Here is an 18,343-nt window from a genome sequence, read left to right on the forward strand (position 1 = left end):
GCACATTTCGGTGCTTTATTTCGGTGCTTTTTTTTTCCTGAGCCAATTCTAGCCAATCATTTTACGTTTCCGAGGATAGTAGGCGGGGCCAGGTACGTACGTTCTTTCAGAGCAGAGCTACAGATTAAAAATGCCCAAGGCGAAGCGGTCAAAAGTCTGGCTGTACTTCACAGCAAAAGATGCAAACTGAGCAGCCTGCAACAAGTGCTTTAAGCTGATACTGTGATACTGTCAAAGGAGGTAACACCTCAAATCTGATGAAACACCTGGCGACACATAGCAGGGGTTTTTCAAAGCCGAGAAATTTGCCGTGTTTGATAGCTTGCTGCGAGACCTCACACCGTGCACATCTACTGCGGGTGTGGTGCCTGTTAGCGGACCTGGAGTTAGCAACATCCCCCCAAAAGAGTAGAGTCCTGGCCCCTAGCCCTGTCAGCGTAGCAGAAATGATGACGGATGATGATGGCAGCAGCAGCAGCCGTTCTCCTCTGCGTGAGTAGCTTCATGTTCGTGTGTAATTAACGTTGAGTACGCTAACCACGTTATTACATTAATGCATGTAAGGTGAACTAGCAAACAGCGTCGTAGTTACATGCGGCTGTCTTCTTGTTTGATGGCAGATACTCCCTTCACCCTGGCACAAAAGGCTAAAATGACCCAAAGAAAAAGTGGAAAACAGTTAAACATGAGAGGTTTTTGGACAAAGTTTGTGTTTTTTCCATTGTTTAAGCACTGCTTCCAGCCAAGAGTGAGACCATATATGCCCTATAGCTGCAGAAAAGGCTAACATTGTTATCTTTTTACAAAAAACCAGCTGAACATGAGAGGTTTTTGGACCAATTTTGTGTTCTCCATTCTTTAAGCACCGGTTTGAGCACCGTTTAAGCACCGGCACCGTTTCAAAAGTACCGGTTTGGCACCGGTATCGGATAAAACCTAAACGATACCCATCCCTAGTTTTCACTGATGCTGTTTAAACTAAATTGAGGCACTTCAGAAAAACCAATGATCTGCATGGGAAACACGACATTGTAGGCTCCACAAACTACAACTCAACCTGAGTATGTGTGTGTTAGTGTATACCCATACGTGCTGTTTGAACACGGATGGACAAGTCCCTCTGCCTGTGTGTCAGACTGAACAGACCACCATGTGCTCTGTGTTATAAAAGCGGGAGCTGTCAGAAGGATCATGCAGTATTAAGTACACTCACTCCTCTCACTTCTCCAGTTTCCTTTTACACTTTTCTTCTTCTCTCCTTCATTTTATCTATCACCTCTTGTTGTTTCCTCACCCTAATACTGTATGCCGTTCTGTTCTTCTTCTCCATCTTTTTAGCACGGGTCAAAAAGTATCATCAAATACTCACTTACTTGTTGGATAGTTAAAGTAGCTAGTTATTTTTAACAACTCTCTGTTACTCAGTTTCCTTCAGTGATATGAAAGTTGTCCCAACATGCTGTCTTATTAAAGGACTAGCTACACACTGACAAAAATAGCTTTGCACAGATTTTCCTCAGCTTGTACAACAGTGACACTACAGTACCAGGAGACATCAATTAGACGTGATGCTGGACGATATACAAATACATATAGAAACAGATACCTGCATATACATGCACACATACATATGTGCTCAAGTAAAGTAAACAACATCCCATTAAATAACCACTCAACCATCAGGTCCAAAATGGAGTAGGAATAAGTATGCACATATTTATTAGTCCCTCATCAGTGTTGTAAAGAAATTTATAGGCTATAAATTTGGGTTCACAGAAGTTCAACCTGCTTAAAATCTGGAGGTCATCAAAATCTGGTGGCCTGATGACTGAGCTCCAGGACTCTTGCCTGCTGAGATCTCCAAATCTGAAAAACACAGTGAGCTCTGCAAACCTACCAGTGCCTAAATAGTTAAAAAGATCCAACACGAAACAAGGCAGCTATGGCATTAAATAAAGACTTTGCTCGAGGCTAGCTGCTTTCTGCTTCTTTTACCCACTACTCCAACCTAACAGGCCCCACAGCAGTCTCTCCCTGAACACAGTGATTAAATGAATGTCGGCCCTCCCATATAATTCCTAGTAAAAGGGAAAACAAGCTGACCACCAAAATTCCCAAAGTTTAGGGGGTATTAGTGTGATTACTGACAGTGATGCAGTAAGTGAATTGTTACAGCTTCTGCTTGTCATTACTGAAAAAGTAATCACATTACTCTAACATGCTATTTTTTACCACTCAGTACTATTGTTTCTCAATTTCCCCAATTTTCTCTCTCACACAGCTTCTGCCTCTCTATTGTCTCTCTTCTACATTTGTTCTCTCTCATTTTCCTCCCACTCTCCACTCCTGTCTCAGTCCCCTTTTCCGCTCATCGTCACGATCTGTCTCTCGTTTTCGCTCTCACCCCTTCACTCCATCTGCCGTCCCCCTCTCTTTCTCTCCTTCTCTCTCTCTCTCTCTCGGTTTTCATCTCTTTTTAGCTCTTCCTCTCTCCACCCTCTTCTCACAGACAGTCCTCATTAACAACAGCAGCAGCCTCTTTTTGCTCCCTGTTTGCAGCCAATGGGCCATTAGTCTGTTGTGTGCGGGGCAATAAATCGCATCAGGCAGGAACCCTAGTGCCTCGACTTCCTCTCGATGCCGGCCAGTCAGGACAATTTGCAATGGTTTGATGAGCAGTGTGGATTTGGGAAGCCCAGTCATGATGCTCAATCCAGTAAGGATAAATGTAGTGGTCTAGCCTCAGCGATGCACAGCATTTTAAGAGGAACCCGGTCTGTGAACACTGCTCTCAGGTATATAAATGATGCAAAAACAGAGAAGATGCCTCGGTTATTAGAAAATTAGCTGCCGACATTGCACTGCAGTCTGACGTCAAATGGATCGCTCCAACTCGTTCTGGCGCTGCACACCCATAAAACACCACGCAAACGGCACTCTGCCAGCCGTGGTGGTAAAAGCAAAACAACCTTAATTCAGCATTACCCAGTCTACACTCTGAGTTAGTGTGACAAACTAAAACTTAATTTTAGCAGCGTGGGTGTTGACATGTGTTTTTCTCTTGGGGCCTGCCGTAGACTGCACAGCACAGAGACTGAATAACGCTACCATACAACCTGCATAGTGGACGCTCAGTCGCGTGCATGCAAGTTTCCAAAAAATACATTTCTGGCAAAGACCGCTGCCCACGAGCACACTGTGTGCTTACAAGATATTTCATAAAAAAAGCAAAAAAATATTCAAACATGTTTCCCTTTCATTCGGGGCTGCCAGTGTGTGAAGTTATGCAGCTTTAATGATCCCTGTGGGGAAACCGCTGTTGCAGCAGCGAGTAGTAACAAGAAAGAACAGCAAAGAAGAGCATTAGATATGAAAAGAGAAAACGGATGTTATGAACACAGCACTTTTGACATTTCCAACACTCACGCACATAAAGTTGAAGATATGTAAATGAAAATCCTTAAAACTGGGTTAGAGTATTCACAGGAAGCGCAGACAGCATTATACCAAAACAAAGATGATATAGGGACGCTGTCTTATTGGAAACACGGACAATTATAAAATACTGAAAATATTAATAGTCGGCAATTTACGAGAGTTAAGGACGGAAAATCGCAGCATATGTTAAAGACGGAAACATGTAGCATGTTGATAAGTCATGTGCCAAAAGAAACCAACCTTATGTGATTCATTTACACTGCTGATGATTAATTTAATATTGAAAAAGACATGCAGACATACACCGGTACACCTCAGGGGAGATAATTAGAAGTCTTCGGCTGCATGAGTTGGAGCATTATAAAAATTCAGCACCCTGAATGCACACAAAATACTGAAACATTATAGAAAAGGTGAAAAACTGACACACTAATTCATGTATTGATGCGCTAGTTTGGTTTGAACCATTACACTGATTTATTTTTTGTTTAGTAGCCAACCATCTCCAGTGCTAGTGTATTAGAATATCAGCATAATGAATGTTCAATGATCCTGTTTGTTAGTCTAGAAGCTGATAAAATGCCTGGAATACAAGGCAGATTTTTTTTAAGGACGAGGATAAACATGCATGTATTTTGCTTCCCTGATCATACTGCTGTTAAGGACTGAGGTGACCTTGATGGGTTGGGTAAAACAGCAACTGAATGTTGTGGAGACCTCGCTACAGCTCTTGCTTCATTTCCATTCAGACTGTGAATGTTGAATGATGGCATAATTATGACTGCTGCACTGCAAATTGTGGGCAATGATTAATTAATGGAGTGTGTACAGTATGTGTATATAAATGTGTATAAATACGATCACTGTGTCTGCATGTGGTAGAAATCCCACGTTTGATTAGTATGCTGGGAAATTATGTGTTTTAGTGAATGTAATGTCTACATTTGAATTTTATGTGTCAGTTAGGATATATTCTTAGGTATATGAACGTGGTAGTGGTACAAAGCTGCATGCTGTAGGGCTGAATTAGGCAAATCTCACCTTCAAGGTCAGCCTCTTTTGCACCTCTAGAGTCGCTGCTAGTTTTTAGATCTTTAATAGGAGGTGGAATACATTGCAGGGAGGCAAAGCTGGTCAGTGGCCAAGATGGTGTGTAAAGATTATTTGGTGTCCAAAATACCTCCTCGATGAGCTAGCATGAAATTACATGCACTGCAGTTCAAATCATTTCCCCCGCATGTTCTCCAAAACATGCCTTTGAGTATTACAGCTGAACTTTTTGTGGCTAATTTCAGCTTAGGCGACTCAACCAGATGAAAGTTAAAAAAGTAAAAACTGTGGGCTGTGGACCAACTGCGCTGTCGTAGCTGGAGACCAATCAGTCAATACCAGGCACAGCACTGTGCAAATCTTGAGCCGCTCGGCAATTCTTCATGTTTTGTTTCCAAGCAGCTGGACTTTAATGTCATTTTTTTTTTTTTTTTAAAGCGGTCTTGTGCAATGGTTCTCCAGGCTTTCCAAAGGTCTTTCAAAGTTTTTTTTTTTTTTTGGACATTAACTGCTTTCTTGTGCATTTTCACTTCAGTCCTTGTGACTACTGTCGGAAAAATGAATTTTTGTTTCTTAATCCACTTTACGTTGAAATGAAGCTTATGTGTAAGTTCAGTAAGGAAGATCTGCAGTCACACATTTGTCTGCTTCCCAGGTGTTGGCAGCTAATCCAAGTGACAGTGTGACATCACTTGTCTAGTCCAATCATCTTTCTGCCTTCACTCCCCGTACTTTAAATCTCACTATGCAGCTGTCATTCTCCCGTGCAGACGCCTTCATGCAACCCATGTCCTCCTCTCCTTCCTCACTCAGGCTCCATCTTCATATCCACCACCATCATCCACACTCAAGGGGTCCTTCCCCTATCACTACCTGTTCTGCTGTGATCAGAGTCTAAGCACCAAATACCTCAAACTGAATTCTGTAAAATAAATAAATCAAATAAATTATGTTCAACTCCTTCTCATGATATCGCCTTATTGAACTATGAATCATTCAAACATAAAAAAGACACTTAACTAAAAAAAGAACCAGTGCTGTGTCTACACATAACAACTGACCAAAGAACCAACTTTGTTACTTCGCTCCCCGTACATAAATTGCATTTTTGTGACAGACTGCTGTCACAAAAAGGTCTTTAGCTGAATATGAGAAAAATTCCCATTTCAGAAAAATGCCAAAGATTACACAGTCTGACACCCATATTATAGTTTTTTGCACCAACAAGGTGATTCCCAGCTGAAAACTTGACAGTGTGCATAATATCCTTTAACAAAACTGAGAAAACTGGACAAAAGAAGCACAAGAGAAGATGTGGCAGGCCCCCAAAAGTATCTACAACAGATGAACATTATCTGAAATTCATGATCTGACACTTGACCTGAGATTTGCAGATTGCACCCTTCAGTTGATCCATCTATTGTTTGCTAAAGCCTTACCAGAAATGGAAGGATAGGAGGGTGGCAGTCAAAAAGCTTCGTAAGGAATGGAAACAATGTTACGGCGGAGAGGGCCAGGCTGTGGGTGTGGACTCAAATGCAGACACAGAGGGAGGCAAAACGGGCGTGAACACAGTGCTTTATTTACAGTGCCTAGTTAATTTACAAAGCAGGAAACTATGAATGCTATGACCGGAGAATGCTATGAACTCTGGAAGCTATGAACTGAGAACTATGAGGTCAAACTATGAGCATGAAACTGAGTGCTATGACTAGGTGCTAGATTTCATGGACGGATCCTGGGAATGGAAAAAGGGGCAGCGGCTTGGATGGAGGTACGCAGTCACTATAATGAGAGGCGACAAGTAGTCAGTGGCAGTCTAGTGAATCACAGCTGAAGGGTTAGACTATGGTGGTTAGGGCTTACGTGTTGCAGGTTAAAGTGTCATGCGAGGAGGGGGTGTCCAGGGGGTTCCGGGTGAGGAGTGTCCAGAGAGGGTCCACAATATACTTGGAGCGAGGGACTTGGCAGGGAGGCAGGCAGGTGTAGTCCAATGATGGAAAGGAAGCAACCAGATGACAGAACCAGCGTCCAGGTGGAGATGTGAGTAGCTTAGCTTGGGAAGTGTGACTGCCAGGTGGGTCCTATGACAAAGAAAACACGGTGAGGAGAAAAGCAGTAGTTAAGGGCTCTCACAAGGGCTTGGCAGCCTAGCACTAACGTGAGTTAGCAGAAGATCTGGCAGAGGTCTGTTGTGAATGCTGGTCTTATATGCTGGTGACTTGATTGGGACCAGGTGTGGAGGCTGATTGGAGTCTCTGCCTGAAGGTGGAGCCCAGTGGAGTGGAAAAACCCCGCACTCACCCAGACCATGACAAACAAGGAAAAAGACAAATTACACAAGAAGTGGGCTGAAAATAAGAAGTGGTAGCAAAAGGTCTTCATTTGAATATGTCATCAATATGCATGGAGGAAGTAAAAAAAAAGACAACACTGAGTGCCCACAGCCATCTGTAAGACACGGTGGGGGCTCTGTCATGTTCAGGCTGGATTTCAGCCAGTGGTGTTGGGGATCTTGTCAAAATCGATGGAAATATGAACACAGAAATGTACCATCACCATATGGGAATCATCTGATTGGTCTTATTTGTCAGCATGACAATGATCCCAAACACACTGTGAATGCATCAAAAGCAGAACTGGATAGATAGATAAAGTTGCATATGGAAAGATATTCATATATGCTTCTGCAGGACAACTCATTTTTACTGAACAACTATTCTTATCATTGAGAAATAAGAATAATAATACGAAGAACTTTTCTCGGTAGCGGTCTGCAGTTTAATGTATTGTTGTCTAACTCTGTTCCTCACCCACGCTACACAAAGCTCAGATAATGAGAACTTGTAGCAGCTCAGAAGCTAAATGGTGAATCATTTCCCAACGAAATGGCATCTTACCTCCTTAATTTAATTTATTTCCCATTGATATGGGATGTCACACAAGGACATAACCTTGGCTGTGTAAAGTAATGGGAAATTGGCTAGGTTGAGAAGGACAGTTTTAACTGAACTGCATGGCACAGAGGGCAGCTGAGGTCAGATGCTGGAAATCTGGCAGTTCTGTGTAATAGACACACACATCATATACTGGTCAGAGCCACAAGAGACTAGATCTTCTACATTTGATCTTTAATATGTGGCGTCACTTGTTATTTTCTTCAGTATACACAGTCCTGGAAGCAATATTTCACTGTAAAAGGTGGGTAGACACAGGGAGTGAGATCTAAAGAATTTGAGATTCGGAGGTCTTGTATTTTGCTCCCTGTGCCTTGTAAAAGGTTATGTGCTACCCAGTAAGCCATTGTTACAAAAATCCAAGCTTTTGTGTAAAGCCATCATACTGTTTACAAGTAGGTGTATGTACAAAGAATGGAGCAGGGGGAACGGAAATGTCAGAGAAATGTCAAATGCCCGCTGGCTCTGTCCGCTGTATTTCTCCAGCTGAAATGCTCTCTCCAGGGAAGAGGGTCCTGGGCAGGGTGGCTGCAGTGGTCCAAGGTCACGCTTGGTGGTGACTTTAAACAGAACCAGTACAAACATGGAACAAATTATTCAAAAAATAGACGAATAAGTAAATAAAAGACTGAATAAAGACATTAACTACACGACTAACTGTTATGTAGGATCAAATAATGAAAAGATTGGTAGCGATGGGGACAATAACTGATGAAAGACGAATGACTCACAGACTAAAACCTCTAAAGAGCAACACATATGAACGTGCAGATACGTGCATGGATGCAAACTATGTTGTGTGGGGCCAGTGTTAGAAAAAATGGACAGTTGAAGAATGAATAGCTGTGGATGGTAGACTGATGGAGGAATTAGTGGATGAAAGAATTGTTGGAAATGAACAGGAATGTGTGTGTGTGTGTGTGAGAGAGAGAGAGGCAATTATAACTAATGAGAAAGTGATTCATATTTCCCATTGTAGAAGTGACTAACTGATGGATAGCAGGATTATTTTAAATTCATGTAAAAACCTTAAAACTGAGAATGTGTTGTCAGGATGAGCCTGAATAAAATGATCATTAGTTGAGGAAAGGATGGACAAATGGAAGGACAGATGGAGATGAACCAGTGAATACACAAAATCATGACATTTTTGTCCATACACTCATACTGTAGGTGCACACTCTTGCACACACACACAAAATATCACACCCCTCTCGTTGCCCCCTCCCTTTTCACTGAGAAATTGCCTGTCTTCACTCTTTTGATTTGCTTGTTTGTGGGGTGCTAATTTATGGCTTAATCAATTATCCATTAAAGCCTCTTTCACATAAAGACTAGTGATGGTAGTTGCCAGTAATACCGTTGTGCTTAATATGCATTAGTGCGCATATCAACCCCCACTTTCCCCTTTATCGTTAATGGGCCGAGGCACCATTCCAGCTTTTAAAATGTGTCATGCATCTGTGAATTTTTCTCCCCTTCTTTTTCCTTAATGCCTTTACTAAAACACAATAAACACTAAACGCTGTGTAGGAGATCTCCATTGTAGTGACATTTATTGCTGCAGTATCACAACCCCCTTAAAATGCCACAAACAAATTCAGTCACTTCTACACAGGATTCTTTTCCATGTTGCCGGGTAACATGCTAGCTGGTGGTCTCTGCCTTTAGCTGAAAATGTCAAAACATTTGCGGGTGAATAAAACAACCACAAGGCCAGTTATGAGAAAGCTGTTCCACCTCAAATATACCCCGTGGAGTATTCCAGTAAACAATTATATAATGTTTACGTTCACTGTTCAGTACTGTGTAAAGCACCTTCAACACTTCATAAAATTGCCTTCAAACTTGCAGCCGATTTCGTACACAAATGAACACATAAGCACAAGAATAAACATAACAAAGACCACTTTGTGATTTTACATCACTACCCGAGCTCCAAAATCGGATCCAGTTCATGTTTAGGTGACTAAGGACAGCCCAAAGTCCTGGTCTGAACAGCTACTGCAGACTTTAATATCTAAATCTACTCTGCTAAAAAACTATTAAACTATTTATTTTGTTATTTATCGTATTATTAGCCATATAGCTGGGATAGGCTCCAGCCCAGTGGAGATATTCAACTGGATAAACAGTGAAGACAATGGATGGGTGAAAGGAGTGTTTCCACTCCTTGTAATTATATGAATTAGAGTGAGAAAAACTCTAAAACACCTCAGAGATGACGAGGACTATTTGAAAAAAGTTTAAAGTATTTACTGGGCTCCCTTTACCTTTATTCATGTGCACAAATAAAGGTATTTTTTGAACGTAGTGTTTGTGATTACGTGTATGTGTGTGTGTCTTTGAAAAACTACGAGTTGAAAAGTTGATGTTGCAGCGATGATGCACAGTGAGGTTTCTTGAAACATGATACTTTAAAAAGAAAGTGTTATTTTAAGCAGCGCAAATTTTCTGAATGTTTCAGAAGAAAAAGACAAATGTATGTTTGCAAACTCTAGACCCAGTTATTTTTTCTGTCTGATCTCTACTATGAATCAGATTTTTTCACTACATTTGGTAATCAAATGAAAATGAAAACAGAAAAAACGAAGCAAAATAAACAAAAAGAAAAAAAAAACAATCAACATCCATTCATAAGAGCTATAAGCCTAGGCTGTCTGAAATCCACAGAGGTAGAAAAATCTTAGTTACACAAATGTAAGATGCAAACCATTTGAAATGCAGAAATACAACAAGTAGCTGTTTTGTAAACAGAGAGTACTTCTCAGTTACTGAAGACGTGATCCTTGCAGTAAAGGCCTCGCTGGCTGTCTCAAGGGAGGAAACAACATTTGTTGATGTCCACGTATTCTAGACTTCAGGCAGTCATTAACTGACTGACTCATCTAAGTATTAAAAACAATCCTTATACTTCAAACTATGTTAGTTCATCTAATCAAGCTTTAGCATGTGAAAAAAGAGCACTTTGAATAAAAAGGTCTGTAATTGCTAAACAGTTTATGTAATATATTAGTTAAACTCCTTGAATTAAATCAGACAATCACATCTTGATTATCTGACTGAAAATCTACTGTGGTGACACACAGAGGTAAAATTACAAAAAACATGTAAAGACCAGTGCTGGGTCCAGTGAGTAACTAAGCGACATACTGCTGCTAATTTCAAGAAAAGTAATGTGTAATGCTTGTTTGAGTAACAGCCCCAACACTGTCAAACACCCAGCTGTATATTTCCTGCGAAGATTTAGTCAAATGTAGCAACATTGACTGCTACAAGGAAGATACACTGTTAAAGCAACCGGGACATTTTTCTCAGCACAAATGTAAAATATTTTATAATAGCCTGCATAATAACTTGAGCTCAATTAAATCAACCAGCTCCACTTTATTTAGGGAAGACAAAAGAAAAAACCCAAATCTACCTACAAAAACTCAATATATAGTAAAAGTGTAACATTAATGTTGAAACTAACAATAAAAGCATTAGTTTAGAACACTAGTACTTCAACTGTCGTTTGATATTTTGCTCATGTCAGATCTGCTGTGGTGGCACACAGCCTAAGTGTAAAAACTGTTCTGAATGCTTGTAGCTTCCTGGTAAGATATAATAAAACTAGTCCTGAGGGCCAAAACTGACATGCTATCTAAATGCATTTTAAAGAATGCACTGATGTGCTGGGTATTGTGAGCTTTGATTTTCCCTGCGACAATGTGCTTAATGTGTTTTACATTCAGATTAATTAATTACAACCTGAATGGAGCGTCAGTGAGACGCTGACACATCAGCCCGTACTTATAAAAGAAGCATTTTGAAAGAGTAAATGAGTAAAATGTCTGAAAAAAGGATGTTTACAGGAATATATGAATATATGCTTCTCTGTGTGCACAGCAGCCATCAACAAGGTGAGTATTTCAGCACAAAGCTGTCATCAATATTTACACTGGTGGGAATGGACTAATCACTAAAATGTGCCCATTGTTAACTGCAGTGTACATAAAGAGGCATTAAATCATGCATTTTCAAGTGCAAATATCCTCTATAATATCCATGAGTCTGCACCTTTTTCATATTTATTAGGTTTAGAGTTGAGAGTGCCAGGCTTTTGTGTAACATGTTAATGAGAAAATGTTAGCTGTGACTCACAGCAAGTCTGTCCGTTTGCATACGACTGCATTAGCTGAAGAGCTGCTGGATTCAGTTAAACACTGTTTTCTGTGGTTAAACACAGAGTTGCATCACTTTTGAAGGAAGAACTTCAGTAACGCGGGTAAACTAGAGTATTTATTACAAATGCTTACTTAGGGGATTTTTTTTTTTTTTTTTTTTTAGACCTGACAGCTTTTTTCTGAGACTTGAGACCTGACATTTGTTTTGTTTTTTCCCTGCGACCCGACAGCTTTTTTTCTGAGACCTGACGTTTTTTTCTGAGACCTGACAGCTTGAGAATGTTCTAAAATATACACCTAGATGATTTTTGATTTTAAAATATTTTTCCTATTTTCTCCAGCAAACAGTAAAATAAAACATAAAAAAATAATTTTTTGAATGGTGATGTTGGTTGGCATGCCAGCCTGGTGCTGATTACACACCTTGGGCCAAAGTGACACAAAATTGAATATTTGAAAACACCATGAAATTTGGTTCAGGAATTCACAGATGTTAAGGATTATGCACAGACATTTTTTCAGTAAAAGGTAATGTCACTCACATTCCAATGAAGAAATAACCATGGAGGAAGAGAAAACCTCAGATTTTGGTCTGTTTGAAAAACACGGCAATCAAACCTTTAAAAAATTTAATTTTCCAACTGTCGAAAAAGCATAAACACCTGTATTGTTTTTTCATAGAAAGAAATGCAAAACTGACCCAAATATAACAAGATCCAATCAAAATAAATAACAGTGGGAGTAACATAACAAGAGAGCAACACATGTCACCACGAGTGAGTTTCAGTTCTATCAGGATCTTGTCTGTTTCCACTCCTGGGAAACAAGTTCAGAACTAGGAACCAGAGTGAACTTATGAAGACTTTTATTGCATATTCAAACATTTAACAGCACGGACTCAGACATGATGAACTCACACAAGCACCCTTCAGAATTAATATTACCGGTAGGAGGTCAATAACCTTTTACCCCAAACCTCTCAGCCCCCATCCACTTGTCACATTTGTTACAGATGACCTAATATTCACAGGATTACCACTCACAACTTAAAAAATGTCTGGCAGACAGAGGAGGTGTAAGGACAGTGGGCACAGTGTGTGAAAGGCCTGGCAGGAAGCACAGCACAGAAAACATGACATGACAGCATTCCCAAAACTCCAAAGGAGATGCTAATTTGAAGAGGCAGTACAGTAACCTTTGACTCTACAGTTTCTTTCAGATAGATGTAATTGTATGCACAGCATTAGTGTTGTATTATTACTGTGTGCTGGAGGGTTTTATAAAAATAGAAACCAATTACAAAAACAGTGTGAACACTTTAATACATAAATTCAAACATACACAATGTCAGAAAGAGTGTGGAGAGCAGAGGTGAGGACCCAAATGCAGTACGCTGGAGGCTGAATGGCTTAAATAAAAAGCAAAAATCCAGAATCAGAAAAGTTCAAATGAGAAAAATAAATTCCACGAGGAGTCGGGAGAAATCAGGACAGAACAAAGGATTAATCAGCACGGCAGAACCTATGCAAATAACTCAACAAAGGGGGAAGCAAGACACAAGAAAAATCTAGTAAATTAGGAAATGAAAAAATAACCAATAGTGAAACAAGAAGACACTGAGACATCAAAAACAAATACTAAACATGAAATCCAGGGGAAAACAGCGGGACAACATTATAAAAATTTAGTGAAAACAAAGGAGCAGGAAAATAGGAAAACAGTGAAGAGATTAATCATAACGAAATCAAGACAGAAACCAAGAACACAATAAAAAAATGAAAGTAAAAAATAAGCAGAAACTAAATCACTGAATCCAAAAACAAAATAGAAAAATCACACTGAGCCTTACACTCCCCGTCTCATTTATTGCATGTCTTTGTTCACTGTTCTGTCCAGAGGATTTGAAAAATATATAAGTAAGCTCTTTGGTAATGCATACATAAAATACCATGGTAATATACCACCAGTGTAAAAATGGGTCTGAAAGTTCAACAGAATTTAAATTAGACCATTAAAGGCACCAAGCACCAAGAAAATGTTAACATACCACTGTGGATGTGAAAGAATATGCAACTCCAGTCGTTTCTATGTTACTAAACTTCTGACAGCTACTGCCAGTGAGTGACTATATAACCTTAAACAGTGCTAAAAACTAATTGGAATATTGTGTTATAAATTTCTCTCTTTCAAGTAGTGCAGCTGTTGGCTGTATGACATTCATGCTAACATTGCTCAGTACTACCTACCTCTATAAACCTGTATCCTCCACTCAATACACTCTGCTGAGCTGATGCTGATTCCAGCTTCTATCCACATTAATTGCCCTTGACACTTCCTGTACACGCTGAACTGCAGCCAAGGATACCAACTGGACCACTTGGGAACTTCTAGGTTTTCCTGATTTATTCATGTACCAGAGTCATGCATTAGCTTTGCTTGCTTTCCAGTTAGCTAGGTCTTCTTAGCTTGGTGCCTATATGTTTAGTTCTGTTCATTTCAGGTTTATTTATAGCACCAAACCACAATAACAGTCACCTCGATGAGCATTATACTGTAAGGTATGAAATCTCAATAATCAAGCAACCTTGTAGGAACACTGGTAGAATCACTGCCGCACTGCAGCAGGTAACAAAACTTTTAATACCTGTTAAGTCAATTTGTAGTTTGTCCCCTTGTAATTTTATATGCAGGCTACTGTCATGATATGACATCCATATGAGTTAGCATATTTTTATTAACATACTGTTAAAGCAGTTTATTAAAAACACTTGATTTCCAATATTTATATGTCTCATGTAGTCTACAGCTCAATGCTTTATGGAAATACTGGCATATTCTATACATTAGTGCAACCTCCACTTTAGTCTGAAATACTTACATGTACATAGATTTAAAGGTCCAGACAAACTGAACACACTTGTACCCAGTGTCCCACCTCTAAGGAACACCACATACACAAACACCCAAGCATCAGCACTCTATGCAATATGATAACCTTAGCATCTTCCATCTATCATCCGAGGTGAGACAGAGAGGCTGCTGTCTTCTCCCCCGTGCCAGTAGTGTCACCAGCTATTAAGATCCAGCGATGGGTTAAAAAGAACAGGAAAAGATAAGTGAAGTGATTTTATGAGAGAATCTGTTGATGGATGGGTGGGTAACTACTACTATGGGGAGCCCCCAGATCCACACATTTTCAGCACTTTTCATGGATGATAAGGCTCAGGAGATAAATAAAGGAAGGGCTGGCCAGGCCCTGTACCTGTTTAATATTGCTGATGTGGTGCTGGCTGTTGCAGGCAGGGGAATGACCAGTGTAACCGTAGATGTGAACTAGTGTGGGATGATGGGCATGGAAACATAAACTGTTATTTATCCAGGTGCAGCATTATGTCGAGGTGCAGTGAGTCCCAGCCATGTGTCACCGAGGCCCAGGAGCCAGCAGATTTTCACTGGCAATAAATACTGTAGCCGGGATCGCTTCGTGGATGACATCAACCCTTCATCAAGCCGAGAACCCTGGAAATGTATCTTTATTTCTTCTTATTTCTTATTCTGCAAGAAATAATACGTGGTCCTTATTTGTTTGTTTGGTTTTGTGGCTCTTTGTTAACAATATTTAGCAAAACTAGAAGCATAGAGCATAGGCGCAAAATTAGCCATTAAATTATGAATACACAACACTTCAAAACTGCAAAGGACTGCCAGAGACCTTGGTTGCTCTCTAATTGGTCTTGTCATTTGTCTGTATGTTATTTAGGGGGGGCACTAAACAAGACTAAAGCAAGAATTTATTAAAAGGTGAGTAAAAATATAGACCCTGGTTCTTTGAAGCCCCCTTTGTTTAAAGCATATGCTACTACTCCTACTCAAGAACATGCTGCTATCAGCTCATCTTTATGGCGTTCTTTGCTGCTAGGAAAAATGGACATTCTTACAGAAAGCAGATTCAACAAACTCTGTCTTTAAACTTTGAGTGGATTAACTCTGAGATGGAAAACACTCCACCCCAGAAAGCCTGATAACAGTTAGTTCAATCAGTTCTTAGTATGTTCACCCAGAGTTAAGCATGTGCGTGAGCAACGACAGATCACCATCATCAGTGGAGCTCACATACCTTGATTCACCATGGCAACGAGCAAAGAGCAGAGCCTCTGTTTTAATCCAGTGGACCAAGGAATATGACTGGGGCATGACTTTTGTTATAAGAGCAGGAGGAGAGAAAAGCATCATGTTAATCAGTGTCGTCCACTCAATCAACCTGAATTTTCATTAACAGATAAAAGATGAATCTAACGAATTTTACATTTGATCTTTTATTATTCAGCTGTAACTTGACAGTCAACAGCAACTAAGATAAATAGTTTACTTATAAACCTTTCAGTGGAAACAGTGTTGCGGTTCAGACATTTTACAGTGCTCAGCATTATTTAATGACTGTATTTCAATATGTCAGCATACAGAATACAATAAGACTCTCTGAAGTCTGCATTCAAAATTTCTCTTTAAAATGCATTAAGTCTAGTTTTAAAATCATAAAGTTATTTCAGCCTCATCTTCACACAAATAGTCACGTGATCTCGAACATGATGTTATCTCTGAGAGGCATATTTCCATCAGTGCAGCTGATAACAACACCACAAATCACATCATTGATCAGTGTGTATTTTGCATTTGAATTTCACATGGATCAGCTTTATTTAAACTGTGGTTAGTTTGGTATAATGTACAATAAGTGTTGTAGTGCAGGAGAGCCGACTGACAACCTGACACTGATACTGATAACTGACTGATTATCAGTCAGTCATTCATGTTAAGTATGACAAACTGTCATCTAACCAGCGTTTATGAAAATAGAAAGTTGTGCAAATTAACGTCCTCTGCTGTGTGCTTTGACATCAAGTGTATGAATGAGGTAATAAAACGAGAGTCAGCTGTAGCAGGAGGGGAGGAGTCAGACTCTGACGTGGAAGAAAACCTGCCAACTACCAGTTTCAGAGGATCTGTTGCCACGGTAACTGACTTAGAGTTTAAGTGAGCTCTCTTTCTGACTGAGCAAGACTTGAGTGTCCCTCAAATATATGCACTACTATGAGTACTACTGTGTGTCAACTGGATTGCAACTGGATTTTCAAAGTACCTACAGTATGCTAACACTATTTCTGGCAACATGTAGAAAGCAATTCTTGGCTTCTGGTGGCTCTTCACACATCTTCTTCGCCCCAGTTGGTTTCTGACTGCTCAGCTGGCAGCAGGTGCACTGCCACACTCAAAATGTATTTAGAAATTTTCCATTGCCTACCATTACTAATTCAAAAAAAGTGATATGATTGCAGTAATTGATTAATAGTACTTTCCCTCAACACTCGTTAATTGTAAGTGTTTTAACTTGTTGATGAAACTAATTTGTACTAATTTGTATATGAATTTTAGTGTAGCCTAAAATTAAAAGAACCCACGTTATTGGATTATATTTTCATTTTGCTCTTTTCTAACATTTTCATTACATCTGCAATGAAACAGAAAAGGACTGAAGCATGCGCACCTCTTAAATTTCAGCCTATATCTGTTTTAGAAGACCAGCTTTCAAAGAATTTGGCCATCATATATGGAATTAGTCCCTGAGCCAAAATCCCACTGACTCCAGACTGCTCTAAACACTTGATTTCCAACAGTTTTTTCTGCTCTTGGCGCTGTATGATGTCAGCCATACTGATACTGAATATGGTCATCTTAGGCATACAGTTCTGGCTGTGAGCTCAAAAGCACCACCCACATGCTTTTTATTCCCGCTGTTTAAACCTAATGCCAATCAGAAAAAACCCCAAACTGTTGACTTAAAGGAAGGAAATGAAACAGCTCATTTTAGAGCATAAACTAAGAGGTTACACAAGGTCCAGGATAAAATAAAGATTATTTTGACATGTGGCTCGTGAAAAGCTACTCAAATAGAGTCTAACAATAAAAAAATGTAGCTGGGAGTGAACATAATAGGTTTCCTTTAAATAAATTCATGTTATCCAATTTATGTGTGTCCTTGTGTGTTTGCAAGTGTCCCTGCAGGGTACGAGTGTTAAACAGTGGGGGTGAATGCTGCTGAGGCCTTCACACAACAGGGCAAAATGGCTCCTATTATCCTCACTGTGACTTCCCTGATACTGTGTGTATGTACTTCACTGCTGGATGCATACTCCAAGAAATCCTCTTTACAATGAAGACAGAGTCCCACCGAGCCACAGCAAGGTCCAGTGATCACCTTGAATGATATACTAGGAGCTCATTCCTGTTGTTTCTGAGGCAGAAACCAGCACTACTTCCTATTTTCTGATTTTTATTTCCTATGAACCAACTCCTTTAAGAAACGTCATAATTACAGAAAAAACTGCATAGCCATTGTGCACAGTTTGCTTTACTGCTGGTGTGTATTATCTTTGTATATGTACATTGTATATTGTATATTGTTTCTGGTCTACAAAAATATCTACTTGGACAATTACATGGCAGCATCTCAGTGTATGTACAAATGCATGGTCATGATCACCTGCTGAAGTTCAAAATGAGCATCAGAGTGGGAATAAAGATGATTATTGAATATCCAATAACCTAAACTGCTGATCTTGTGTGATTTCTCTAGAATTTACAGTGAATTGTCTGAAAAAGAGAAAATATCCAGTTGTCTTTGGCATAAACAACATGAAAGCATGGATCAGTCCCCCCTTATATCAAGGA

General features: G+C 39.7%; 1 long non-coding RNA gene across 1 annotated transcript; it reads left to right on the forward strand.

The window, feature by feature from the left end:
* Positions 1–459: 459 nt before the first annotated feature.
* On the forward strand, positions 460–18,122 carry LOC120433132. Its single transcript, XR_005608343.1, has 4 exons — positions 460–492; positions 14,995–15,141; positions 15,375–15,415; positions 17,667–18,122. It is a non-coding gene; the product is annotated as an uncharacterized LOC120433132 (long non-coding RNA).
* The last annotated feature ends 221 nt before the right edge of the window (positions 18,123–18,343 follow it).

Source organism: Oreochromis aureus, linkage group 15, assembly GCF_013358895.1.
Source record: "Oreochromis aureus strain Israel breed Guangdong linkage group 15, ZZ_aureus, whole genome shotgun sequence".
NCBI lineage: Eukaryota > Metazoa > Chordata > Actinopteri > Cichliformes > Cichlidae > Oreochromis > Oreochromis aureus.